This window comes from Callorhinus ursinus, unplaced genomic scaffold (assembly GCF_003265705.2).
Source record: "Callorhinus ursinus isolate GAN/ISIS: 27379988/994484 unplaced genomic scaffold, GSC_fseal_2.0 scaffold10, whole genome shotgun sequence".
Classification (NCBI taxonomy): Eukaryota; Metazoa; Chordata; class Mammalia; order Carnivora; family Otariidae; genus Callorhinus; species Callorhinus ursinus.
This window is the reverse complement of record NW_027397072.1, coordinates 38,566,441-38,584,708: the sequence shown is the minus strand read 5'-3', so window position 1 is coordinate 38,584,708 and position 18,268 is coordinate 38,566,441. Positions and strand designations below refer to the sequence as shown.

Sequence of the window (18,268 nt, the reverse complement as noted above, 5' to 3'; positions counted from 1 at the left end):
AAAAAAAGCCATGAATTCTATGTGCAGTATTCCCGTAGCGCTGGAGTTCTCCCGTTCTCCTTGATTGGTAAACTTGGTCTTGGCTTGCTGGCTGTTCGTGCTGATCTTCTGGGGGAGGGGCCTGTTGCCGTGGTTCCCAAATGTCTTTGCCGGAGGCGGAATTGCCCCGCCCTTGTCGGTCTGGGCTAAGGAATCTGCTCCGGTTTGCTCTCAAGAGCTTTAGTTCCCTGCAAGCTCTCAGCACAGCTTTGGAGGACTAGGGTGAAAATGGTGGCCTCCCAATCTCCACCTGGAGGAGCTGAGAACTCGGGGCCCTGCTCCCCAGTGCGTCCCCAGAGAAAAGCATTCATTCCCGTGTCCCCGGTCTCCGGCCGCACTCCGTGCTCACCTGGCCTGTGAGTGTTTCTATCTCTGGCATCCGGCTCCGTGTGGAGTCTCCAAACCCAGCAGATCCCTGCGGTGCACTCCTGCGCCGCTCCTTCTGGGGGAGGAAGGGGAGTCTCCCTGGCCCTGCTGCTTGTTGGGTCCCTGCTGGAGGAGCAGTGGCCCGACTGGGCCGCGGATCACGGCAACCTTTTGTTTATGGCAACCCCGAGCTGAGAGCCCGCGCCTCGGCTCCGTCTCTGCAGCCGGCTTCCCTGCTCCAATACCTGGGAGCTCTGCCGCACTCAGGCACCCCCAGTCTTTCTGTGACCCCGAGGGTCCTGAGACCACACTGTCCCACATGGGTTCCATCCCCTGCTTAGCCACTGGAGCGATGTCCTTCAGTGGAGCCGACTTCTAAAAGTTCCGATTTTGTGCTCCGCGGCTCTAGCACTTGCCAGAAGCGGCCGACGGAGGCCCCCTCCCCCGCCGTCTATCCTCCCGAATATCGCCTCGGATTCACCTCTCCGCACGTCCTACCTTCTAGTAAGTGGTCGCTTTTCTGTTCAGAGCGTTGTTGCTATTCTTCTCTTCGATCTCCTGCTGAGTTCGTAGGTGTTCAGAATGTTTTGATCCCTATTCAGCTGAATTCCTGAGACCAGACAAAATCCAGGTCTCCTACTCCTCCACCATCTTGCTGTGCACCCTCTGTGTCCATGTTTTAATTGGACATATATTTTAATTCTGCATCTGTGTAAATACCCCAAGATATTATTATTTTAGACAGTCAAAATTTATGTAGACTTTCCCACATATTTATCTTTTGTACTGTTCTTCACTCCTTTTTAAGTCTCTGAACTTATGTATGGACTTAGTTTTCTTCTCCCTGAAAAAGTCCTTGTAGGATTTCTATTCATATTGGTCTTCTGATGATTGAATTTCTATGTGTTTGTTTTTGTAAAAAGTATTTATTTTGTCTTCTGTTATAAAGGATATTCCTATATAGAATCCTAAATTGGCACATACTTTCTTCCTATACCTTCAAAATATATTTTATTTTATTGTCTCCTGGCATCCAATGTTAAGAGTTATGTGATTTTTCTCATTTTTGCTCTTTTAAAGACAATTTACCTTATAACAATTACCTTTATCCTCTCTGTTTTCCTCCTCTTCCCCCATTTTGTGTGTGTTTTCTCAGCACTGGTAGTAAGATGAGCCTCGGTATAATTTTGGAGGGACATTTATCTTATTGAGGGTTCATAGAATTCCTTCAATCTGTGATCAGTTTTGGAATTTCCTCAGTCACTACCTCTTCAAATCTTGTCTCTGCCTGTGCTCTCCCCTCTGCTTTGTGAACTGCAGTTATAAATACATTGGACTTGTTTTTCCTGGAGTATCCCTTTTGCCTTTTATGACCTTTTATATGTTTTCCATTGCTTTGATATTCCAACCTTATAATGTATCTTCCTGTTTACTATTTCTCTTTTCAGCTCTGATAAATCTACTGTTAAATTCATCTGTTGAGTTCTCGATTTCGATTGTTATTTTTGAATTTCTGTTTGGTTACTTTTAGTCATTTCCGGCTGTCAGAATTCTCAATCTTTCAGTGAATGCATTAAGTCTCTGACATCCTATTACCCACTAGCTGCAACTTTGGGGGGGGGTCTGTTTCTGTGGCCCGTTTATTTTCCTCCTGGAGTTATTGATGGAAAACCAGACTGTGCTCTATACACTTACTATGTATGTAGATTTATACACATATTTGTTGAGAAACATTTTAGTGGTGATTTTAGGCTCTAGGATGATTTTTATCATGCAGAAAGAAATGACATGTGATTCTGGCAGACTGAAGTGCTATTGGATGCTATGTGACCTCCATCCAGTCAAGGATTGCCCTGTCGCTGAGTCTGGGGTTAGCGTGGATGATGCACCACTGGCTCTTCCCAGTTCTTCCAGCCCTCCGGCGAGATAGCCCTGCTGGGATTCCAACTGAAGTCTTTGGAGTTTGTCAGAGTCTTTCCTTCTCTTTCATCCTTGACTAATTTTCATCTCTGACCGTGTGAGATTGCTGGAAGCTTTGCTCAACACTGAGACCTCTCAGCCTTTCCTTTATCCCAGACTCTGCTTCTAAGTGTCTGCTCCTATTTCTGATTCTGCTCATGAGCCAAGGAAGAGTGAAGAAAGAAGAACGGGGTTCACAACTATGGGCTTTCCTTCTTTTCTTGTTTCCTTCAACATTTATGTTTTATGGTTTTTTTTCTATGGAGGTGAGATGGACCCTTTTTCCAGTTAAGAGGCATTAATTTGAGGCTGACGGACTCCACATACCAAAAGAAATTGAGAGGGTGTTTATATTCATACAAGGGACTCCTGGAGAGAGCAGGCTGTGCACCAGCAGCTCCAGGCTCCCTTCCACGAGACAGAATGTTGAGTGTTTATCATGGCTACGGACTGGGATGGGGGAAAGCTCCCTTGCTTGGACTGGAGATTTATGAGGCATGAATTTTCCAGCAAATACACAGATTTGGACTGAAGGGAAGATAAAATTGACATCTTCCCAATACTGAGACTTTCAATCCTTGGATATAATATGGCTTTCCATTTACCCAGGTTTTATTTTCTTTGAATAATATTCGGTTAATAATTATTATTAATAATTTTGTTATTTTTCCTAAATATTGGATGTTTTTGAGGCACTTGTAAACAATGGGTTTTCTAATTTTAATTTTTAAGCATTTATTTCCTTTATATATAAACCACACTGACCTTTGCATGTTGACTTTGAATCCAGTGATGACTTATTTCTCCTGTTGTTTCTAGTAGTTTCTTTGTAAGTTATTTTGAATTTTATCTGCATAGAATCTTTTCATCTGTGAATTACGATAGTTTTCATTCTTCCCTTCCAATCCTTCTTTGTTGTCCATGTGGTTGTCTTATTACACCGATCAGGACCTTTAGAGGTGTCCATTCATATGAATCTGATCTGAAGCCATTGGTGGTGAAATTGTTCGTGAACTGGTGGTGCAGCTAAGTTTGAGGAAAAATCCAGTAATCAGAGTCCAAGTCTTGTCATGGAGTTAGTTTTCAGAACCTCAGTATTTCCAAACAGAACAGAGATACTGAGACAGGAACCACCACAGCAGCTGCTTATAAAGGAAACACCTGGTAAAATGAAATAATCATCAAGGCTTTACAGAAGTTTTGTCTCATGTTGAATCACTGTGCATACCTGCCACTATACCACTGACAGTAATAAACTGCAACATCTTCAGGCTCCAGGCTGCTGATGGAGAGGGTGAAGTCTGTCCCAAACCCACTGCCGCTGAACCGGTCTGGGATGCCAACAACCCTGTTGGATGTACAATACATGAGGAGTCTGGGAACCTGCCCAGGTCTTTGTTGGTACCAGGATAAGGAGCTGCCAACACTTTGACTGGCCCTGCAGCTGAGAGTGGCTTTTTCTCCTGAAGACAAAGACAACGAGGCTGGAGACGGTGTCATCTCAATTTCTCCAGTGGTATATGAGATTGGAAATAAAACAGAAAAGTCAGCCACGTAATCGACATCTTAACCACTGTCTTCAGGTGTGTTCATCTACCTTGAGCTTTAATTCTTTTGCTTGCTAAGCAAAGGTGCCAAGTGATAAGACCAAACAACACAAAGATTTCACTGACATGCAGAATCATCCCATGTTCCTCTCACCTGGGAGCCAGAGTTAACAGGAGGCAGAGGAGCTGAGCTGGGACTACCATGGTTCACTCTGTGCCCTAACTGAGGCAGATCTCCCCCAGAGCACTGACCCAGGTATTGATATGGGCTCTGGACAGCAGGGTGGGCTGGGAGGAACATGCAAAGCAGCTGGGGAGAGGCATCTGGGCTTCCAGCGATAGAGACCATTCGCCTCCTCTTCTCAGCACTTCAGTAACCCATCCCCAGGTGGTCATGGCAGAAGATGCCTGGAGCTCAGCCTGAGGGAAGAGTTTCTCTCCTGTGCTCACAACATTTGCTTCCTGTGTCCTCCCACCCCATTATTCACCTAGATTCAGTGAGATGGTGTTTGGCACAAGAATGTTGGAAGCAAAAGAGAGGCTGGTGGTCCTATTACTTTCTTTCCATTCCCAATGTGCATGGACATCTTCCTTAATGCATCATTGGATTAGGTTGGATTGCGGAGGTGATCAGAAATTTATTTTCCAGGAGCGCCTGAGTGGCTCAATTGGTTAAGCATCTGCCTTCCACTCAGGTCATGATCCCAGGGTCCTAGGATGGAGCCCTACACTGGGCTCCATGCTCAGTAGGGAGTCTGCTTCTTCCTCTGCCTCTGCCTCTCCCTGCTGCTGTGCTCTCTTTCTCTCTCTAAAATAAACAAATGTTATCTTTAAAAAAAAAAAGATTTTATTTATTTATTTGACAGAGAGAAATATAACAAGAGAGGGACCACAAGCAGGGAGAGTGGGAGAGGGAGAAGCAAGCTTCCCCCTCAGTGGGGAGCCCGATGCGGGGCTCAATCCCAGGACCCTAGGATCATGACCTGAGCCGAAGGCAGATGCTTAATGATTGAGCCACCCAGATGCCCAAAAAGGAATTTATCTTGAAGACAGATCTTTTCTTTGTTGCTTAAGTGATCTCATTAGTAGCTGAAAAATCATTTCAAAAAACTCAGCTGTTTATGATAAAATTCTCAGCAAGCCACAAATAATGGAAAAACACCTTATTCTCATAAAGTGTCTATCACTATCCTAGAGTAAACATCATACTGGGTGGTAAATTATTGAATATTTTACTCCTTACATTGTGAAAAAGACTGAAATGTCCACTATCACCACTTCTATCCACAATTATGCTATAGGTCCTAGACAGTGCAATAAGGGGGAGAAAAGAAACACAGGAAGAAAAAAGAGAAACTTACAAAATAAAAGAAGAAGCAAAATATCTTTATTTGTTGATAACAAAATGCGTACATAAATTCTTAGAGAATCTGCAAATAAACCCTAGAAATAACTTAACAAGGTGTCTGCATACAATGTCAATACATAAACATCTATTATGGATTAAGGGAGATTGAATTAAATAGCGTTTTTCCATGCTCAAAGAGTGGGAAACTTGATATTTTGAAGATTTCAGTTTTCCCAAATTTGACATAGACTCAATGCAATCCAATTAAAATCTCCTAGAAAGTGAAAAAGCCAATTCCAGAATTTACATGGAAATTCAAACGACCCAGAATGGTCAAGAAGATCTTAAAGGAGAAAAATAAAGTCCGAAGACTTACAATACCGAGATTTCCAGACTTCTTATAAAGCTACAGAGATTAAGATAGTTACTGTAGATACAAAGATAGACAAGTAGAGAAATGGAGGGGAACAAGGAGTCCAGAGAAAGACTCACATATACATAATCACTTGATTTCTAGCAAAGGCATTGGAGTGGGGTATAGTCTGCTTTTTGTGTTTTGTTTATTGTTGTTATTTGCAATGAATGGTAAGGTGCTATTGGATATTGAAATAAGAATAAACTGAGAAATTGAAAAAAGTCTTGACCCATCTATCACCAGGGAAATTATGAATTTCAGGTAGAGCACTATCTACGTGTGAGAGGTAAAATAATGATGCCTCTAGATGAATGCATAGAAGAATATTTTTAGGCTCTAAGGAGAGGCAGAAACTTATTGAATGAGACACACACAAACATTTAAAACAAACACATGACAAAAAAGATGAATCAGACTACTCTATAATTAAGAATTCCTTTTTTCAAAGAAACAGAACAAATAATCCTAAAATTTGTATGGAATCAGAAAAGACCCCGAATAGCCAGAGGAATGTTGAAAAAGAAAAGCAAAGCTGGCGGCATCACAATTCCGGACTTCCAGCTCTATTACAAAGCTGTCATCATCAAGACAGTATGGTACTGGCACAAAAACAGACCCATAGATCAATGGAACAGAATAGAAAACCCAGAAAGGGATCCTCAACTCTGTGGTCAACTAATCTCGACAAAGCAGGAAAGAATGTCTAATGGAAACAAGACAGTCTCTTCAACAAATGGTGTTGGGAAAATTGGACAGCCACATGCAGAAGACTGAAACTGGACCATTTCCTTACACCATACAAAAAATAGACTCAAACTAGATGAAAGACCTAAATGTGAGACAGGAATCCATCAGAATCCTTGAGGAGAACACAGGCAACAACCTCTTCGACCTCAGCCACAGCAACTTCTTCCTAGAAACATCGCCAAAGCAAGGGAAGCAAGGGCAAAACTGAACTATGGGGACTTCATCAAGATAAAAAGCTTTTGCCCAGCAAAGGAAACAGTCCACAAAACCAAAAGACAACCGACAGAATGGGAGAAAATATTGGCAAATGACATATCAGATAAAGGGCTAATATCCAAAATCTATAAAGAACTTATCAAACTCAACACCCAAAGAACAAATAATCCAATCAAGAAATGGGCAGAAGACATGAACAGACATTTCTGCAAAGAAGACATCCAAATGGCCAACAGACACATGAAAAAGTGCTCAACATCGCTCGGCATCAGGGAAATCCAAATCAAAACCTCAATGAGATTCCACCTCACACCAGTCAGAATAGCAAAAATTAACAAGTCAGGGAATGACAGATGTTGGTGAGGATGCAGAGAAAAGGGAACCCTCCTACACTGTTGGTGGGAATGCAAGTTGGTGCAACCACTCCGGAAAACAGTATGAAGGTTCCTCAAAAAGCTGAAAATAGAGCTACCCTTCAACCCAGCAATTGCACTACTAGGTATTTACCCCAAAGATACAAATAAAGTGATCCGAAGGGGCATGTGCACTTCAACGTTTAAAGCAGCAATGTCCACAATAGTCAAACTATGGAAAGAGCTCAGATGTCCATCAACAGATGAGTGGATAAAAAAGATGTGGTATATATATATAATGGAATATAATGCAGCCATCAAAAAAATGAAATCTTGCCATTTGCAACAACATGGATGGAACTAGAGGGTATTATGCTAAAAGAAATAAGTCAATCAGAGAAAGACAATTATATGATCTCACTGATATGAGGAATTTGAGAAACACGACAGAGGATCATAAGGGAAGGGAGGGAAAAATGAAACAAGGTGAAACCAGAGAAGGAGACAAACCATAAGAGACTCTTAATCTCAGGAAACAAACTGAGGGTTGCTGGAGTGGTGGGGGGTGGGAGGGATGGGGTGGCTGGGTGATAGACATTGGGGAGGGTATGTGCTATGGTGAGCGCTGTGAATTGTGTAAGACTGATGAATCACAGACCTGTACCCCTGAAACAAATAATACATTATATGTTAATAAAAAAAGAATTCCAAATCATATATATATGTTATCATATATATATGATTTATATTATATATATGTGGACATATATATATAAACATAGGAAAGGTTACTCCACAGCATTTGCCAATAGGGAAATATAAATTTGAAACATGACACCACTTCAGACGGTGAAAGCACTGGAAGGTTGCACGTTGTGCCCATCATACTCACAGATCACTCTCAAGATGTACAGACCTGCTAAGTCCCCGAGGGAAATCCTGTTCCCTTTACTCGGTATGTCTTTCATGACGAAGTGCTGTTTGAGCCAGATGCTAGGTGGGACTGGGATGTAGAGGAAGGCCTAGGGTAACAGGTAGAAGTGTTCAGTCCTCAGGGAGTGGCTGGGGCACAGGGAACGGGTGGATCAATAGATTTAGTCAGGTCCCATCTGTTTATCATGGTGAAGAGAGACACAGGGCACCACACATGGTCCATGGGATATAATATCTGGGAGCAGGTAATTGTCACAAATATAGTTTGCTTCCTTAAGCAAGCGCAGCATTTTTCATTTTGTGAATTCAAACCTTCATTTACTTCTCCCATAACCCCATAACTAATATGCCCTTTCATTTAATCAAAATGTTATTAGAGTACCCATTGTCAATGGGGCATCTGTAAAGCATATATATCTAGGCAATGTGCCTGGAATTTGGAAATACATTAGTTGTCAATTGTCATTTTGATGATGGCAAGACCACCAACATTTCTTCAGTGATTTCTTTTCTCTTCCTTGAAGCATTTTCATGATCATGCCACATGCATTAATAGATTGATCTAGACCACTGGGTTTTGCAATATACCACCAATGTTTAATCCACATAATATACTTTATTTGAAAATAAAAGGCATTTCCACTTTCCGTTAGGATGCGGTAGATCTTACAAGACCTACACTACCATTGCAACAATTGCAGAGGAGAACAAAAAAATAAAGGTAAAACTCATGTTTATGATGACAACAGAGAGCCATACAAGGAACGAAGACCAGATGACCTACATTTCCAGAGACAGAAAGTTCTTTGTAGGTGATGGGATGTTCTCCTGTCATTTTATACCCTAGTGGAAATTGCAAAATTTGAATGTGGGCAAATATTCTGGCTTGGCCTAGACAGGTGGGCTCTGCTGGGGAAGAGAATGCAGCTGAGCTTTGGCAGTTGCAGGGAGCTGCCTTAATAGATAAGCCCGGAGCTGAGCCTTTAACCCCAGGATGGATTTCTCCTGAAAACATTTGCTGAAGTCTGGGATGGGAAATGTGGCTGGGCCTCTGAGTCAGAAAGACAGAGTTAAAGCTCCCACGTTTTCCCTTTATAATGCTGCACTGATTGTGCTTGTGTCTCAGGCAGGAGCCTTAGCCCCACCACTGCATCCCCTGCCAATCTTCCCAGCCCTGGCTCTGCCTCTGGTCACCATCTTCTTTGTCTACATGTTCTCTCAATGATCATTTTTCTCAAATCTCTCCAGGCATACTATGGGGGTAGAATCAAATTTTGGAAGCTCAGCTATGCTCTCCTGGCTTGAATAAGAATGTATGATAGGATCCAGGTTAGGAATGAGATAGGAACTTCACTAAACTTGGAATTGCTAAGGACCTAGAGTGCCACCACTAGAGCCAACACTTTCCATGAAACTGGCAGCGTCAGCGGGGCATGGCTGGGGAGGCCACGCAGTGGTCCCTTTACTCTGTCATCTCCCAGGAACTACATCTGACTTTCCATGTGGATCCAAATCTGAGCCTCAACCCCACCAGCATCTCCTCCCCAATACACATGAGCCCTGGAGCTTGATGTTGTTCCAATAGCTGACCTCTACCATGTGTCTTCACATTCTCATTACTGTCCCTGCATGAAGACTTAAGATTCTGATTGCAACAGGCACAACTTGGGCTTTTATATTCTCTTGTATTCATCCAAATTCTGTTGACTATGGCATACATTTTATGCTCCCTCATTCTTCTGACTTGGTTCTTTATGTATAAAATCCAGCTTTGGAATTCAAAAACCTCAGTTGACTTCAATTTGCTGTGATTGAGATTTTTCAAAGACTTCTCGGGCTAGGCCTTTGTTTATGAAGAGTTTATTAAGTCTATCTCGTAGATAAAAAATCAAGGGTCTGAATAGTTTTTCTCAGTTCCTTCACCGAAGACAGTACTACACATCTTGTGCTTGCCCCCGCAGGACAGAGACAGGTGCTAGGACAGGGTGTGGGTGGGAAGGTGAGGGAGAAGAAGACAGCAGTGTCTTAATATCACCACATATCCTCCTGATAAGAACAGATACTACACTTGATCTTAGCCAAAAGGCCGAGAAGCAATCACCAAATATCCTCCTGCTGCTGGACGCTAGCAACTATCAAAATGAACAAAACCAAAAATGGATTTTTTTGTGTGTGTAGCTACGAATCAGTCACAGTGATGGGGCCGAATGAAATTAATTGATGAATGTATGCAGTGCAGGGAGGACTAGCATGAGCTTTTACTCAGCTCTCCCTTCTGATACCTCCAGTTGCGCAGAGGGAACCCGGACCCCATCCACTCTGCTGTAGGGTCTGCCATGCTAAGGCTGTTGCACTGGAGGAACTGTAACCTGTGGTGCCTGAGGTATACCCTAGCCATGCATGGTCCAGGGCCCTCAGCTGCACACAATTCCCCAGAGCTCTCCAACGCCTTCCTCTTAGACTCAGAATCTATTTTGCTTACTCCCCAGGGAAGTAAACATGTGAGCAGCTGGACCTTCTTCTAGGCAAGGAGATTTGTGTGGAGGGCTGACCCAGGGTGGAAGATATTGTATACCTTGCTGGCAGTAATAAACTCCAACATCCTCAGCCTCCACCGTGCTGATTTTCAGGATGAAATCCGTCCCTGATCACTGCCACTACACCTGCCTGGGACACCAGAGTAATGCTTAGAAACCAGATAGATTAGGTCCTATGGAGAATGGCCCTGATTCTGCAGGAACCAGTGCAAATATGCATTTCCATCACTGTTGGAGGCTCTAACTGGCCCCGCAGGAGAGGGAGGCTGGCTCTCCAGGGATGACTGACAGGGAGAGAAGGGTCTGGGTCATCACAACATCCCCATTAGATCCTTAAACAATGAGAACAATCCAAGATTACATACAAATATTATGAGCTATTTTCATTATTTACTTCGGATATTTTTCATGCTAATTTGCTTTTTGTGTGATTTTGACTCACATATTAAAAATATCCCATTCCAAGAAATTACAGAAATTTTCAAACACATAGGGGTCTCTAGAATTCTCCTGCATCATCCCCTTCTTTCTGTGGCACAGTCTTCACTACAGCACAGGTCATTCTTCTTTTAGGTCCTTCTCATTCTTAGATTCAAACATCTCTTGTCATTACCCAGAGGCCAAGAAATATGTATTTAAAAATGTACAGAATCCACATGGAGAGCTGCAGTCCCCCCAGAGCTCACCCTCTGCAGCCTATTCTCCTTTCACATGCCCCACTCCGTCCTTACCTGGGAACTGGAACATTAGCGACCGATGAGCAGAGGAGGGAAACTCATTTTGAGAAGTTGAACTGATGAGTTCTGATAAATCAAAACAAGGTCAAGCTGACCTTTTATCTCAGACTTGCAAGAGGGTCCTGCCCAGGGAACAATTATGCAAACCCTCCTCTGTTTGCTGTCTTGCTACTTGTGGAGAGAGCCACCAGGAAGGTGGGGGGAACACTGACGTGAGCCAAGTGAAATAAACTATCTTCCCTTTGGAAGAAATCCCACGGAGACACACTCTGCTGCCAGCAGTAGTGGGAAAAGGATCTGGCTGTCAAAGTCTAATTCTGTGTCACAGACACAATGCATATTCCCTGTTTTCTAAGAAAGCATCAGAAACAATGACAATGTAGATAGGTGTGTGCATGTCAATCTCCTCAAGGTCAATGAACATCTTCCTGGGCCCCCTCCAAGCTAATGTTGAACAAAAGCAGCTCCCATGTCCACTGTAAAGAACTGACAGTTGGCTTTTTTATTATTGTAATGCTACTGCCTGACTTGCTCTCCCTCTCTCTGTCTTTCTTTCTCTGTCTACCGCTGTGCTTGCTGTGTGACCCCGGGTATGACATGTTCCCTCTAGGAACTCTGAGTAATAAACCTTGTCTTTCCAAGCTCCCTGAAAGAAATCAGATTACCAGAGATAGCTGCACTCCCATGTTTATTGAAACATTACTCACAATAGCAAAGATAGACAAACGACCTAAGTCTCCATCAGTGGATGAATGGATAAGGAAGGTGTGGTATATGTACACAATGGAATATTATTCAGTCATGACAAAGAATGACATTCTGCCATTTGCAACCAACTGGATGGAACTTGAAGTCATTATACTAAGTGAGAGAAGTCTGACACAGAAAGACAACTCTTCAATGAGATCACTTATATGTAGGATCTAAAAGAGTCGAACTCAAAAAGCAGAGTGGAATGGTGTGTCCAGGCACTAGAGGGGTAGGGTGGGAAACTTTGGGAGTTGTTAGTTACAGGTATGATGAACTTTAAAGTACATGGCCAGTCTTTTTTTTTTTTTATCAGTAAAATGAGTTTACTCAGGAATAGGAGAGGACAAGAAACCTATGACAGGGGCGCCTGGGTGGCTCAGTCGTTAAGCGTCTGCCTTCGGCTCAGGTCATGATCCCAGGGTCCTGGGATCGAGCCCCACATCGGGCTCCTGGCTCAGCGAGGAGCCTGCGTCTCCCTCTGCCTCTCTCCCTGCTCATGCTTTCTCTCTCTCTCTATCTCTGTGTCTCAAATGAATAAATAAAATCTTAAAAAAAAAAGAAAGAAACCCCAACCTTTAAAAAAAAAAAAAAAAGAAACCTATGACAAATCCTAGGCAAGTCCAAAGAGACAAAGGGTAGGTTATTTTTAATTAGAGTTTAGGAGGAAATTGAGGGGGTTATTTTGATCGAAAGTTCAATGGGGAAAAACAAGAGTCCCATTGGCTACAAAGAGTGGTTCCTGTGTTGTTGCCTGCCCTGGGGAAGGGAGGGATCTTCCTTCGTTTTTTAAAAATCCGTGGATAAAATCCCTGTGTAAAAATGTCCTTTCTTGTCAAAATAATTCTTTTTATTTCCTTTCAGCAGTATTAGAATTATTGGCTTTTTAAAAGTTTTTATTTAAATTCCAGTTAATGTGCAATGTGATATTAGTTTCAGATGTACAATATAGTGTACAGTACAACACGTCCATACAACGGCAGGTGCTCATCACAGCAGTGCACTCCCCAATCCCCATCACCTATTTCACCCACCCCCACTCCCCTCCCCTTTGGTGACCATGGCAAACATTATAGTTTGTTCTCTATAATTAAGAGTCTGTTTCATCGTTTGCCTCTCTCTCTCTCTTTTCCCTTTTGGCTCATTTGTTTTGTTTCTTCAATTCCACATATGAATGAAATCATATGGTATTTGTCTTTCTCTGACTGACTCATTTTGCTTAGCATAATACCCTCTAGCTAAATCCATGTTGTTGCAAAAGGCAAGATTTCATTCTTTTTTATAGCTGAGTAATATTCCATTATACATATATGTACATATATATACCATTATATATATATATTCCATTATATAGGAACACATATACATTGCACAGCATGGTGACATTTTCTCTTGAAGATGCAGAGATGAAAGCTGCAGACAGAGTCAGCAGAATGTGGACACTTGTTTCTAAGTGAAGTAAGGAAGCAGAAAGGTTGAGAGCCATTTTCTACCTGAAAATATCTTTTGAAAACGCTAAAGGGAGTTGACTATTATCTAGTAAATATATAATGAATTCAATTTTTGAAATTTCTTTATAGTATAAAATCTACCACGCAGTTGTTTACCTTAGAACTAGAAAAAGAAGAGCAAAATAAACCCAATGCTAGCAGAAGGGAGGAAATTACAGATATTGGAAAAGATATTAATAAAATAAAATTAAAATATAGAGAAAATAAAACATACTAGAGTTTGGTTCTTTAAAAAATCAGTAAGATCGGCAAATCTTCAGCTTGCCTAAGAAAAAAGAGGCAACACTCAAATTACTAAAATCAGATTTGAAAATGCAGACATTACTACATTTTACAGAAATAAATGGACAAGAAGGGAGTATTACGAACAACTGTACATCCACACATTGAAATTTCCAGATGAAATGAACAAATTCCTAGAAATGTACAAGCTGACAAGAACCAGCAATGAAGAAATAGAAAAACTGCAAAGACATATAACTGGCATGGAGAATGACTCAGTGATCAACAATGAAAACTGTCAAACACCAACCGAATTCCACTTGCATTTCCAGGAATGGCTTCACTTGTCTGGCTTTTGCGCTGAGTTTGACTTCCAACCGTACACAAGGCGGGGAGGATCAGAGAGGAACGTTGAAGAATGAAGGGGAGTAAGTCGGAGGGGGAGAGGAACCATGAGAGACGATGGACTGTGAAAAACAAACTGAGGGTTCTAGAGGGAAGGGGGGTGGGGGGATGGGTTAGCCTGGTGATGGGTATTAAGGAGGGCACGTTCTGCGTGGAGCACTGGGTGTTATGCACAATGAATCATGGAACACTACATCAAAAGCTAATGATGTGATGTATGGTGATTAACATAACAATAAAAAATTTAAAAAAACAAAAAAAATTCTCCTTATTTGGTTGTGCTGAATTTATTAATATTTATTTTTATTAATTCTATTTGTCATTTTATTAATTCTATTTTTTAATAGACTATTTATTAATAGTCTATTTCTGTCTGAGATTACCTGTGCTTGAGGTTGTTTTTCAAATGTAGTTATATTTGTAGCTTGCAACCCAATAGAGAATATTGAAAAAATAAATTACGTTCAGCCTTAGATGACAAATGTTTCTATGATGGTTAGTTACAACGTGGGTGTTAACAGCCTGGAGAAAGGAAAAGAGGAAAAAGATTGATGAAAATATGGGATTTACGGAAAATGTCATTTATTAAAACACCCACCAATGCATGGCTGTTATTGTGTCAATTATTCGGATAAATTAATAGGATTTTGTACCACTTGACATGCTGGAGAAATAAAAGATAAAAAATTCAGTTACAGAAATCACTGAGCTACTCCCAACTAGGGAGATTGAGACAGTAATCTCATGTCAGGATTGATGCCATATTAGCATTCACGGGGTTAGGACACTATTCTGACAATCTCACTTGAAGACTATGTAACCATACCTCTATTGCACCTATTTGAGTAACAAGATGATTTTCCAAGTTTTTTATTTCTGATATAATCAATTGGATTGTGTCTTTTGATGATTGTGCAAGGTACAAACGAGGAGAGGGTGCAGACGTTGTGTGTATAAAGGAGGATGGCAGAGAAGGGCCGATCAGAACTTACTGGATACAGTGAGTCTGACTTGGGTTTTGGGGAAAAAATACTCTCCCAGGGCTCCCACCACTGTCCATGACGCAGTGGTTGTGCACTGAGGCTCTGAGGGTGGCAGTGAGGTCAGGGCAGAGCAGGCCTGTGCTCTTGGTGCCAAGGAGAACAGGCTGCCATTCGTTCAGGGATTAGCATTGCCTGAGCTGGGGGGGGAAGAGAGTCAGCATGGAACCATCTGTGAGCCGCCTCTGCCAGGCTGTCCCAGACACTGGTTATCTAAAGAGGATATACAGACGCCTGGGATGGACCATCCAACGGGGATGGTCAGTTGGCCAGGCCACGTTTGGGGGTGAATAACCTTGGGCCCCCTTCACACTCTGAGGTTTCCCTTATGTCACGGAAGATCAGTTTTGGAAGAGAAAAAAGTCACAAGGTGGTGATTTTTCATTTGGTCTTGAGAGATGTCTCTTCTGCCCGATTTTCCATCCTGACTGCAGCTACGGGTATAAATCTAACCAAAACCAGTTCATCAGTCACCCTGGTGGTCACTGCGAGACTGCATGCACAGTTCTGAAGTGTTGGGAACTCAGACTACGCCAATTCTCTCTCTGACACCAACGGTGATGCAGATGTGAGCAAGTGTGAGTCTGGTCTGGTTGACAGGTCCCCAAGACCGTGGCCACGGGCCTGCGAGAGCCTGCAGTCTTCCCTCTTTCTCATAGCTGCTCCTTGTCAGGAGGTCAGCTGTGTGGTAATCTCCGATAAATAATAAAATGGAAAATCTTCCCTCAAAAAAGGTGAAAGTGATTTCACTACACATGGTGTAGTCACACCTGTCAGTGACTACTCCATGTTCCTTTCCTTTGCCAGAGGGACCTCTCACCACAAGTCTTTCTCACATGTGTTCTCTGCATGGTCATTTCCCCAGAGTTACACTCTGCCTGGGACAGTATCTGATGGAGAGAACTTGTTTCCAGCCAAATCAAGTATGTCATTTTGCGGGTCCTCCCTACGTGCTATTTTCCCTGTGGCCATGGAGTCTGAGGGAAAGATTGGGCAGCAGGAGGAGGTGTGAAATTATCCCTAGATGAAAAGGGGAAGCTCTGAGATGTAATCCTAAGTGGTAACAAGAAGTAATAATAACATCTAAAATCAGTCTGGGCTCTGGACCATTCTGGCCAGACACACCCACTCATCCTGGGATTCCCGTGGTGCCTTTGCGCCCTCTTGTGGCCACGTGGAGGGAGACACCCTGAGGTTTTTCCCTGTTCTTCGACAATATTGTTTGTAGGATAAAGTGAACTTCTTTCTTGTACATTTTCAAACATGTCTTATTTCTGATGCCTGTAACAAATGAAAATTGCTTTCCAAGTTCTGTGGCAGAGTGTGGCAACATGAGGTAGTGATGCATAGTTTTAAGTTAGGTGTCAACTCTTCCCGAATTGTGATTTCCCCATCATGTCTGGGATCCAAAGACTACAGAGGTCACCCAAGATTTTGCTGCTCAACACGTTAGCAAAGGAGTGACTGTACAGTCATCAGAATCAGGATCCAGAGTGATTCAGTTTGTCTGTGCGTAGGCCGCATTTTTTTCGCTCTCTCAGGGTGCTGTCTGAGGCTGACTCCAGAGGCTCCCACTGGCTCTCCCACTCCCCTGGGAAGTATTGGGAGCACAGGGTGATGGCTGCACAGGAAAACTGGCCTGCAAGTTCTCAGTTCTGAGTGGATCTCAGCTTCACTCCTTTCAGTGATCTTACCGGGGCAGGGTGGTGACCGCCAGATGATCCTGGAGGGAGGGGACACCCTCTTCTATGTCTACACTGATCACATCTGGCAATTTTAAGTAGGCGTTAGTCAATGTATGCAGAAATTGCAACCTGTTGTCCCAAATCTGCACTGAATAGAGCCTGAAGGCTGAGAGTAGCCCCTTTCTTTGCTGCTTTGCTCCCAAGTTCCACAAAGGTGATGAACCTGCCATGTTTAGAGTTTTGTGGGTGTCTGGACTAGCTAGTACTCCAGCTAGTCCAGAAGGTTTTCCAGTGTTTGGTCTAAAACTGAATGAGTGCTCCTTTCAACCTGCAATGGTGGACCCTACAGTTCATGAAATATAACTCAGATAATTCAATGAAACCACTTTCAGCTTTTTTGCAGGAAGATTTTCCATTTTATTGTTTATAGGAGATTACCACACACCTGACCAAAGGCCTTTGGGAGAGTGGCTAATTGCCTATCTAGAGTCTCTCTGTTTCCTGAGTTTCACTCTGAAAGAAGGAAAACAATTTCATTTTTGAACATTTGTTGTAGATGCATTCTGTGCCAAATGCACTTGTAGGTATTGTAGTAACTAATTTACTCTTCAGAGCAATCCTATGATATAGGATGATTAATGTCCTCCTTTATGGATGAGAAAATTGACAAAGTTGTTTGAGGTCATAAGCTAGCTCACACTAGAGGTCGGAGGCAGAGTTTACACTCAGGCATTCCAGCTCCAGAGCCCACACTGTTATCCACTGGATGCTGCTCTCATTTACCCTTAGAGCATCATTTGAAAGAGGCAAAAATGTAACCTGCTAGCAGGGCTCATTTCCAGGTTCACAGATTGGATACTGGAGAAGATACATCTCCTTGTGGCACCGGGGTGTCTGATGAGCTGGTTTGGGTGCAGAACTTTGCCTACAGCCAAAATCTTCTAACAGTCTCGGTCACAGCATGTTGAAACAAAAGCAGAGTTTTTTGAATTCCAAACATGGATTTTAAAAATAAAGAACGGAGTCTGGAAGAATTAGAAAACTTAAAACTATATGCCTTTTGGGGGGCGGAGCAAGATGGCGGGGGAGTGGGAGACCTGGATTTCATCTGGTCTCAGGAATTCAGCTGAATAGGGATCAAACCATTCTGAACACCTACGAATTCAACAGGAGACCGAAGAGGAGAGTAGCAACAACTCTCTGAACAGAGAAGCACCCACTTTCTGGAAGGTAGGACGTGCGGAGAAGTGAATCCGAGGCGATATTCGGGAGGAGAGATGGCGGGGGAGGGGGCCTCCATCGGCCGCTTCTGGCAAGTGCTAGAGCCGCGGAGCACAAAATCGGAACTTTTAGAAGTTGGCTCTGCTGAGGGACATCGCTCCAGTGGCTAAGCGGGGGGTGGAACCCTTGCGGGACAGTGTGGTCTCAGGACCCTCAGGGTCACAGAAAGACCGGGGGTGC

General features: G+C 42.9%; 1 protein-coding gene and 1 pseudogene across 1 annotated transcript in view; both read right to left on the bottom strand.

Moving 5' to 3' along the window:
• Positions 1-18,268, bottom strand: part of LOC112821049 (immunoglobulin kappa light chain-like) — a 163,433-nt gene that overhangs the window by 122,434 nt on the left and 22,731 nt on the right. The window lies entirely within an intron of this gene.
• Positions 9,918-10,021, bottom strand: LOC112821339 (U2 spliceosomal RNA; annotated as a pseudogene).